This window comes from Cebus imitator, unplaced genomic scaffold (genome assembly GCF_001604975.1).
Source record: "Cebus imitator isolate Cc_AM_T3 unplaced genomic scaffold, Cebus_imitator-1.0 Scaffold372, whole genome shotgun sequence".
Classification (NCBI taxonomy): Eukaryota; Metazoa; Chordata; class Mammalia; order Primates; family Cebidae; genus Cebus; species Cebus imitator.
This window is the reverse complement of record NW_016107687.1, coordinates 786,320-796,100: the sequence shown is the minus strand read 5'-3', so window position 1 is coordinate 796,100 and position 9,781 is coordinate 786,320. Positions and strand designations below refer to the sequence as shown.

Genomic DNA, 9,781 nt, shown 5'->3' with positions numbered 1-9,781 from the left:
TTTTGAGCATTTGTTTTCTGTACCATGTATCTTAATTTTCACATTTTCTCTTTTTTACATGCTAAGCTTTGATTTGTTCTGTAAGTTCTACCTCTCAAATAAAAATGTAGGCTCTTTTTTCAAAGGCTTGGGGGCACTTGCATTAAATTATCTGAGCATCTTTTCAGCTTCTGGGAGCTCACTGGCATGTCTGGATAGAATTACCGAAATTGGGCAGCAGTATTCATCCTTCCTGTGTATGTGAATGAAACTGTTTTTTAGTTCAGGCCAAGAGGCTGATTCTCCACTGCCCCCTGACCAATGCTGAGTACAAAAGAGCAAATACATGGTTTTGCCGCTTATGTTTCCCTAACAAAGTTAACTCTTGATCAGAACAGTAATAGCTGTTTTGAAGAGTTTGTTCAGCGTGTGTGGTTCACATATGCTAAATTCCCATTCAACTCAATTACACTTGGCAGGGACACAGGAAGCTAATGGGGAATCTGTAGAGGGCATGAATAATAGTTTTTCTGGCAGACTGATGGCTTCATTTTAAGTAGTATCTGATGTGAAGTTTACAACCGGGGCCGATTGGAGTTTCTGCAAAGTTGTACCAGCCTCAAAAATTAACTTGAGAAAATGCCTCCATGTCAGGAAGAAAAGCTTGGAGTGGGGATGCAGCATGTGATTTAATAGATAACTTTGGAGAGATAAGCAAGGATAATGGAGGTATTATGAGACACTCCAGGGAGAACAAATATACGCTTGTTCGGCTTGGAAAAAAAAATGTAGAGTTCAAGTGTAAGGTTTAAACAAATGCGTTGCCAAGTTTCTCAAAAGGTACCTGAACTATTAATACTTGAGTAACTCCTATTATTTTCTTATAAAGATTTTGAAAAAGTAATCCTGAGCTCTCTGATGTGGCTGTAAAAATTTTAGAAAATGATAACGTTTTTGATACTTTCTTTAGTTCAATTCTTATAAAATTATAGAATTTAAGGTTGAGACATTGATGTCTTGGGGAGCCTCAGATTTGGTTTGATAGACAGGATTATACAGATCACGCGAAAGAAGGCTTCCCAACAGGCTGAGCATAAAATTGTTCTAGATTAGAGTGACAATCCCCTCATAGAAGAATGCTCCTCTTGGCGGGCCACAATGGCTCATGCCTGTAATCCCAGCACTTTGGGGAGGCCAAGGTGGGAAGATCACTTGAGCCCAGGAGTTCGACACCAGATGCAGCAATATGGTGAGACCTCGTCTCTACAAAAAATTTTAAAATGAGGCAGGAAGATCGCTTGAGCCCGGGAGGTTGAGGCTGCATGATCACACCACTGAAGCAGGATCGGCCTCGAGAATCGGACACCGAACTAGGAAGGAAGAGGTTTTATTACGGCCCGGGAACGAGGCAACAATTTGTCTAACTGCCAAGCTCGCCTAACAAAGAGAAGCTCTGCCTTTATATAGGCTTACACTCTAGATATTACACATGAAAGAATCTTAGGTTTACAGCATTAGAACTTACAAGTGCAAGGGTCTTGGGTTTACAGTTTCAGAAATCACATATGAAAGGGTCTGGGGTTTACAGCTTTAGAAATCACTTATGAAAGGGTCTTCGTCAATGGAGGAAGAGTGGGGTGGGGGTTTGGTCTTGTTTAAGTAAAAACAATGTCTTAAACAATGTCTTCGGAGAGATTCCCCATACCACACCTGCTATCGATAGGAAGGTAATTTAGGAGGTGCCAGTTGGCCAGCCTTTTCTTATATTGAAATGCAGTGTGGAGGTTAAGGGGTAGGTGGTCTTAGATGCTTGGGGGTCCTTCCTCACCACTACACTCCTGCCTGGGTGACAGTGAGACTCTGCCTCAAAAAAGAAGGAAGAAGAAGAAAGAATGCCACTCTAGCACATAATTTCCTGTGTATACATGTAGGTGATATTGATATGTACCTCATAAGGGATCATAAGCATTAAATTATTTCCTGAATATTTTTGCATACCCAACATGTGGTGCTATAATACATTGTTTTAATAGTCTCAAATCAGTCTACTCTTGTGAATTGATTTGATACTGCACTTAGCTTTTTTTCTTATTGACTTTAAAGGTGCTGAATGATAAATGCAATGGTTCTCAAGTCATTAACAGAATTCTAAATCTTGGCAATATCTCAAGACCCAGGATTTTAGCCTTTTGGAAATGTGTATCAGCTGATTATGTTAGGCGATCTCTCAACCCAATTATACTCCCCAGTGTTGTTGGCTTCAAGTCCTAATAGAGCGATAAACTTCAGAGAGGTTTCAATTTGGTCCTTGAAAAGAACTGCAAGCACAATCTCCTAGAAGCTATAGAATTTGGGCAAGAACCAAAAAAAAAAAATTCCCTTACTCTTTGTTTGCTCCCACCTTTTGGTATGGAGAGAACATTGAAAGATTGTTGGGGCCAGGTGTGGTGGCTCACCCCTGTAATCCCAGCACTTTGGGAAGCCGAGGCATGTGGATCACTTGAGCCCAGGAATTTGAGACCATCTCTACTAAAAATACAAAAATGAGCCTAGTGTGGTGGCACACACCTGTAATCCCTGCTACTCACGTTGTAGTGAGCCAAGATCACACCAGTGTCCTCCAGGCTGGGTGACAGAACGAGACTTAGTCTAAAAAAAAAAAAAGAAGGGCAGGCATGGTGGCTCACACCTATAATCCCAGCACTTTGGGAGGCCGAGGCGCGTGGATCACGAGGTCAAGAGCTGGAGACCATCGTGGCCAACAAGGTGAAACCCCGTCTCTACTAAAAATACAAAAATTAGCTGGGCGTGGTGGCGCGTGCCTGTAGTCCCAGCTACTCAGGAGGCTGAGGCAGGAGAATTGATTGAACCTGGGAGGTGGAGGTTGCAGTGAACCAAAATTGAGACTCTGTGAAAGAGAGAAAGAAGAAAGAAAGAGAAAGAGAGAAAGAGGGAGAAAGGAGGGAGGGAGGGATGGAGGGAGGTCAATTGTTGGAAAGCACTTTGCAACTATAAAATATTTTAAAACATATTTAGTTATTTATCAGCTTTACAGTTTGATGAAACCTGGTATTCAGTTTCTAAATTCAATACCATGAAGAAGATGAAACTCAAATTTGACTGACTTTTCAAATCAAATTTCTCCCTCCCCCACAACCTTGATTCAGGATTAATTTGCTGTTGTATTGCATATCTTTTTGTGATTATGAAAATCATGCAGTTGGGGGGGATAAGAAAAGAATGTATGCTTATTATAGAAACTATGGAAAACGTAAAAAGGTTTAAGAAAGACATTAAAATTGCTTATAATCCTGCCACCCAGAGATAATTGCCCTTAGTATTTTAGTGTCCTTCATTCCTCTCTTTTTTCGGTGTCCATTGTTTATATGTATTTCTTCATAAAACTGGAAGTCGGTATTTGGGTAGATACATAGATATGTCCTCAGCCTTCCTTACAATGTGACCATGTTCCTTGTCACACTATATTCTCTGAAAACATGAGATCTAAGGTATAATATTTATACTTCATATTTGATTTAACAATTCTTCTTATCTTTTTAAATTTTTTAACTGTATTTTATTTATCTATTTTGAGACAGGGTCTCGCTCTGTCGCCCAGGCTGGAGTGCAGTGGTGGGATCACAGCTCACTGCAGTCTTTACTTCCTGGGCTTAAGGGATCCTCAGCCTCCCGAGTAACTGAACCACAGGCAGGGCCCATCACGCCCAGCTAGTTTATTTGATTTATTTTTTATTTTTATATTTTTTAGAGATGGGGGTCTCACCGTGCTGGTCAAGCTGGTCTCAAACTCCTGGGCTCAAGCTGTATTCCTGCCTTGGTCTCCCAAAGTGCCAGGAGTCACAGCACCCGGCCCACAATTTTACTTCTTTTAGTGCTGTTTCTTACTGTTGAAAATAAAGCTACAACATCTTTGTATGAAAATATTTTCAGTCCAGCCATCGTTGCTCTTGCCTGTAATCCCAGCACTTTGGGAGGCTGAGGCGGGTGGATCACCTGAGGTCAGGAGTTCGAGACCAGCCTGACCAACATGGCAAAACCCTGTCTCTACTGAAAATACAAAATTACCCAGGCATGGTGGCACATGTCTGTAACTCCAGCTACTCAGGAGATTAAGGCAGGAGAATCACTTGAACCCAGGCGGCGGAGCTGGTGGTGAGCCAAGATCGTGCCATGGCACTCCAGCCTGGGCAACAAGAGTAAAACTGTCTCAAAAAAAAAAAAAAATGTTCCCTATATTTCTTCTTGATTCCTTAATACAAATCTGGGGAGGATTTATCAGTCACGAGCTTTAATAGCCCTGGATACTATTAAAAATGAGTGCTTGAATGAAAAGACCCCCCCAAACAGGCTTTGTGTGAGCAGCATGGCTGTTTATTCACCTGGGTACAGGTGGGCTAAGGCCAAAAAGACGTTAGCAAAGGGCAGTGGGATAGGAGTTGGTTTTATAGGTTTGGGGTGGGCAGACCTTACAGAGTAAGGTCAGTTACAGTGGTGGGGGTAGGGGCAAGGAGTATACACTACTGTAAGTTCAGTTACAATGGCGGGTGGGATATGAGTAGTTAAGATGGTAGGGTAGGCTGAGGAGTATTCACATTATCATAATAACAGTTAAGATGGTAGGGTTGGGTGAGGGGCTTGTCCAGGGAAGCTCTGCTGGGCAATTAGGGACAATGGTGAATGGGGGAATGCGGGGTCGGGAGGAGACGATCAGCAGAGGCAAACAGGACTTCAGACTTTCAGGCTCCAGGCTTGCATATGGAGACCTGACAGACGCTTACTGCCAAACTCTTTAACAGGAAGTTTGTATCAGTTTACACCCTTGCCAGCAGTTCACAAGCAAGCTTACCTCACTATAGAAGTTCACCCATAGTCTCTTGAGTAATGTATTCCATCGAACATCTTTAAATTTTAAATCCATTTTAAAATTCCATTGGAAAGGGCTTAGTGTCTTAAGGTTTGGTGGGCAGGGTGAGGGAATGATTAAGCGGATTGATCTGTTCCAATTTTCAAATTGTAATTAATGAAGTTAAGACTCAGAGGTTAGTAATTTTTGTGAGCCCTGGATCTGGTCTTTGCAGAAGGTGTGGACTCTACAATCAATTGTCCTCAAGGCCCTGAGAATGAATCCTTTCCCAAGTGTGAAAAGAAACAGAAGGTCTGAGTGAACTCCCAGAAAAGGGAGGCACAGTAGCCCAGCAACACTTGAATGTCTAATTGGGGTAAGGTGGGGACATAGGGTGAAGGTGACAAAAGAGACATCAGAAATAAGGAAAACAGCCCTAATATTAAAATCCCTGAGGGGTTTGACTAAATGTGGGGAGACAGACCACTCTGCTGCCAGTTCTAGATCCTACAGAAGGCCTGGTGCAGTGGCTCTGACCTGTAATCCCAACACTCTGGGAGGATCACTTGAACCCAGAAATTTGAGAACTGCCTGGACAATAGCAAGACCCTATCTCTAAAAAATATTTTTAAATTTTGAAAGCTAATAACAAGGTCTGCCAGGCACAGTGGCTCACACCTGTAATCCCAGCAATTTGTGAGGCTGAGGTGGGTGGATCACAAGGTCAAGTGATGGAGACCATGCTGGCCAATATGGTGAAACTTCGTCTCTACTAAAAATACAAAAATTAGCTGGGTACGATGGTGCACACTTGTAGTCCCAGCTACTTGGGTGTCTGATCCAGGAGAATTGCTCGAACCTGGGAGGCAAAGGTTGCAGTGAGCTGAGATCGTGCAACGGCACTCCATCCTGGCAACAGAGCAAGACTTCTTCTCAAATTAAAAAAAAAAAAAGATCCTAGAGACCACAAAATCATTCTTAAAGTCATTGTGCACTTTGCTTCCTTTGCTGTATGTTGTTTCCTTCGTAACTGATTTAGCACTTTACACACTCATGTTTAGTTACAGTAGCAATTACTAGATTCAGTGACATAAAGTTGCCATTTCTGACAATAAAGGTTCACTACCAGCTAATTTCATACTGTTCAACTTCACACCTGGGGAATTAATTGTTTTAGGCCCGGTAAGCAGAGGTAGGTAGGATACAGTAGTTGGTTGTGTTTGTGACAGCAAAGCCACTAGAGGGAGCTCTAGCACTGACTCCTATATGGTGGTGTCTTAGCCGCGGATTCAAAAGAAAAGCAAAACAAACATCTAACGACTGCTTGTGTTTTTGAGCACTCCCTGCACTGTCCCAAGGTTTAGACATCATCATATCGATATCATTTATTGTTAACATGCATTAAGCTTCTTTGTGTCTGTCAGATATTCTTTCATTTCATGCTTACCACAAGTCTATCAAGATATTATTATTCCCACTTTTACTGATGAGGGAGGAGATTAAGGTTTACCGAAGTTAAGAGATTTTACAAAAGAAGAAATAACACAGATATTTTATCTACAGGCTCAGCCCCCTCTTCCCAACTCCATTAAAGTTCTTCCTTCCCTCTTTTTTCTCTTTTCCTACTGAGAATCCAGAGGAGATAAATCCTTGCTTTAAAAATGAGGAAGGAAAGAAAGAAGAATGAATTGTGTTTTGTGTAAATTTTTCCTCAATATATTTAAGATGTAAGGGAAAAACAGAAAGGGAAAGTAAATAAGAGGAGAGGGGAAAAGAAGGGGAGAAGAGAAGAGAGAGAAGAGGAGAGGAGAGGGGAGGAGAGGGGAGGGGAGGAGAGGAGGGGGGAGGGGGAGGGGAGGAGGGGGGAGGGGAGGAGAGGGGAGGGGAGGGGAAAGAAAAGAGAAGAAAAGAAAAAAAGAAAACAAAAAGAAGAAAAGAAAAAAGAAATAGCCAGGCATGATGGCTCATGCCTGTAATCCCAGCACTGTGAGAGGCCAAGGTGGGTGGATCACCAGAGGTCAGGAGTTCGAGACCAGCCTGGCCAACATGACAAAACCCCATGTCTACTAAAAATACCAAAATTATCCGGGTGTGGTAGTGCACACCTGTAATCCAAGCTACTCAGGAGGCTGAGGCAGGAGAATTGCTTGAACCCGGGAGGCGGAGTTTGCAGTGAGCCAAGACTGTGGCACTGCACTCCAGTCTGGGCGACAGAGCAAGACTCCATCACCAAAACAAAAAAGAAAAGAAAAGAAAAAGGAGGCTGGGCATGGTGATGGGTGCCTGTAATACCAGCTACTTGGGAGGCTAAGGTGGTAGAATTGCTTGAGCCCAGGAGGAGGAGGTTGCAGTGAACCAGGTTCTCAGCACTGCAATCCAGTCTGGGCGAGGGAGGGAGATGTCATCTCCAATAAATAAATAAATAAATGAGAAAGAACTGATGCTTATGTCCATAAAGTCCAAAAATGTTCCATCTTGCCTGCTCATAGCTAAGGGAATACTTCATCCTGAAACACCCCACCTGCCCCACACATTTCTTAGGTTGCTGTTTCTATGACTCCTTTTCCCTCTTCAAGCTTGCCCTAGATGGTTATTTGATCTCAGTTTCACCCTTACTCAAATTCAGAAGTGGAGGCAGAGACCAGAGAAAGATATTAGGAATCTGCATAACTCGAGAAGATGGTCACTAGACTTACTTTCTTTTTTCTTCTTCTTTTTTTTCTTTTTTTTTGAGACGGAGTTTCGCTCTTATTACCCAGGCTGGAGTGTAATGGCGCAATCTCGGCTCACCGCAACCTTCGCCTCCTGGGTTCAAGCAATTCTCCTGCCTCAGCCTCCCAAGAAGCTGGGACTACAGGTGTGCGCCACCATGCCCAGCTAATTTTTGTATTTTTAGTAGAGACGGGGTTTCACCGTGTTGACCAGGTTGGTCTCGATCTCTTGACCTGGTGATCCACCCACCTCGGCCTTCCAAAGTGCTGGGATTATAGGCATGAGCCACTGCGCCCGGCCACTAGACTTACTTTCATAGCAGTTTACAGTACGAGACATGTGCAAAGTACCTATGCACAGATTAAGAGCAAGGAGGCTCAAGGCATACAGCCAGATATTTAGACGTGGTTAAGTCACTTAACCTCATCCATAAAATGTATAGAATAGGTGGGCACTTTAACATACAAAATGTATGTAATAGGCTCACTCCCGTAATCCCAGCACTTTGGGAGGCCGAGGCAAGTGGATCACTTGAGCCCAGGAGTTTGAGAACAGCCTGGGCAACACGTGAAACCCCGGCTCTATGAAATATGCCAAACATTAGGTGGGCATAGGGGTTCGTGCCTATAGTCCCAGCTACTCAGGAGGCTGAGGTGGAAGGATCACTTGAACCTGGGAGGTCAAGGCCACAGTGAGCCATGGTCATGCCACTGCATTCCAATCTGGGAGACAGAGTAAGACTCTGTCTCAAAAAAAGGAGAAAAATGTATGTAGTAAATGTAATAATGTCTATTTCATAGCATTGCTGCGGAGATTTAATGAGACAATGCATAGAAAAGTACTTAGCCCGGTGCTGGCAGGAAATTTCAATTGATATTAACTAATACATATATTGTTAATACAACAATCATATGTGTCCGTTTAGCATGGAACTTGGCATAGACACATGCTTTGTAAGCGTGTTTGTGGTTAACAGGAGGCTTGAATTAAACAGAGGCTAAGCAACTTGCCAAAGGTCCACAGCTTGTTTTACAACTATGAAATGTTTTCCAAAATATTTTCAGTTTTTCTGTGAGACTGAGAGATATTAGCTTCAAATAGAGTATGAGATGTGCACGGCAAGGTCCACCCGCCTTATGCAAGAGTGAACGGCCTCCCAACAGCCATCAGAAAACCCCTGGTGTCTGTCAGCCCAAGAACAAAAACAATGTGGTCACACCTGGACCCTAAATTTAGGGGGCCTTAGAATTGGTTTCATTTAAATATTGTAATGTGACTCTGAGCAAGCAACAGCACTTTCTTTGTGTTTTGTTTTTTAAAGGATACGGGAAAATTTACTTTGGAGAGCCAGGGCCAACATGCCTTGGCTAGAAAGGGAAGGAGGAAAGAGAGAAAGGAAAAGGGGAGAAAGCAAGCTGAGACCTGAGATCCACGAGACCTTCGGGAAGAGATTTGAACCCTGGGTTCCACTGTCCTTATTTTCATTTCCTTTTTTTTAAAATTTGATTATTATTTTTAGTTTAGGGGTACATGTGCAGGATGTGCAGATTTGTTACGTGGGTAAATGTGTGCCATGGTAGTTTGCTGTACCAATCAACCCAACACCTAGGTATTAAGCCCAGCATGCACTAGCTATTTTTCCTAAGGCTCTCCTTCCCCTACCTGACCCCCTGACAGCCTCCAGTGTGTTGTTCCCCTCCCTGTGTCCATGCGTTCTCATTTTCAGCTTCCACTTATAAGTGAGAATATGTGGTATTTGGTTTTCTGTTCCAAAGTTAGTTTGCTAAGGAAAATGACTTCCAGCTCCATCCATGTCCCTGCAAAAGACATGATCTCATTCCTTTTTATGGCGGCATAGTATTCCGTTCCATAGCATATATGTACCACATTTTCTTTATCCAGTCTATTGTTGATGGGCATTTGGGTCGATTCCATCCTTCTTTTCTATTTATTTATTTATTTTTTGAGATGGAGTTTCACTCTTGTTGCCCAGGCTGGAGCATAGTGGTGTGATCTCCGCTCACTGCAACCTCCACCTCCCTCCACCTGAGGTGATTCTCCTGCCTCAGCCCCCGAGAAGCTGGGATTATAGGGATCTGCCAACATGCCTTGCTAATTTTTGTATTTTTAGTAGAGACAGGGTTTCACCATGTTGGCCAGGCTGGTCTTGAACTCCTGACCTCAGGTGATCCACCCGCCTCAGCCTCCCAAAGTGCTGGGATTACA

General features: G+C 43.1%; 1 protein-coding gene across 1 annotated transcript in view; it reads left to right on the top strand.

Moving 5' to 3' along the window:
• The window catches only part of RASSF3 (Ras association domain family member 3), a 195,502-nt gene that overhangs the window by 31,834 nt on the left and 153,887 nt on the right, over positions 1-9,781 (top strand). The window lies entirely within an intron of this gene.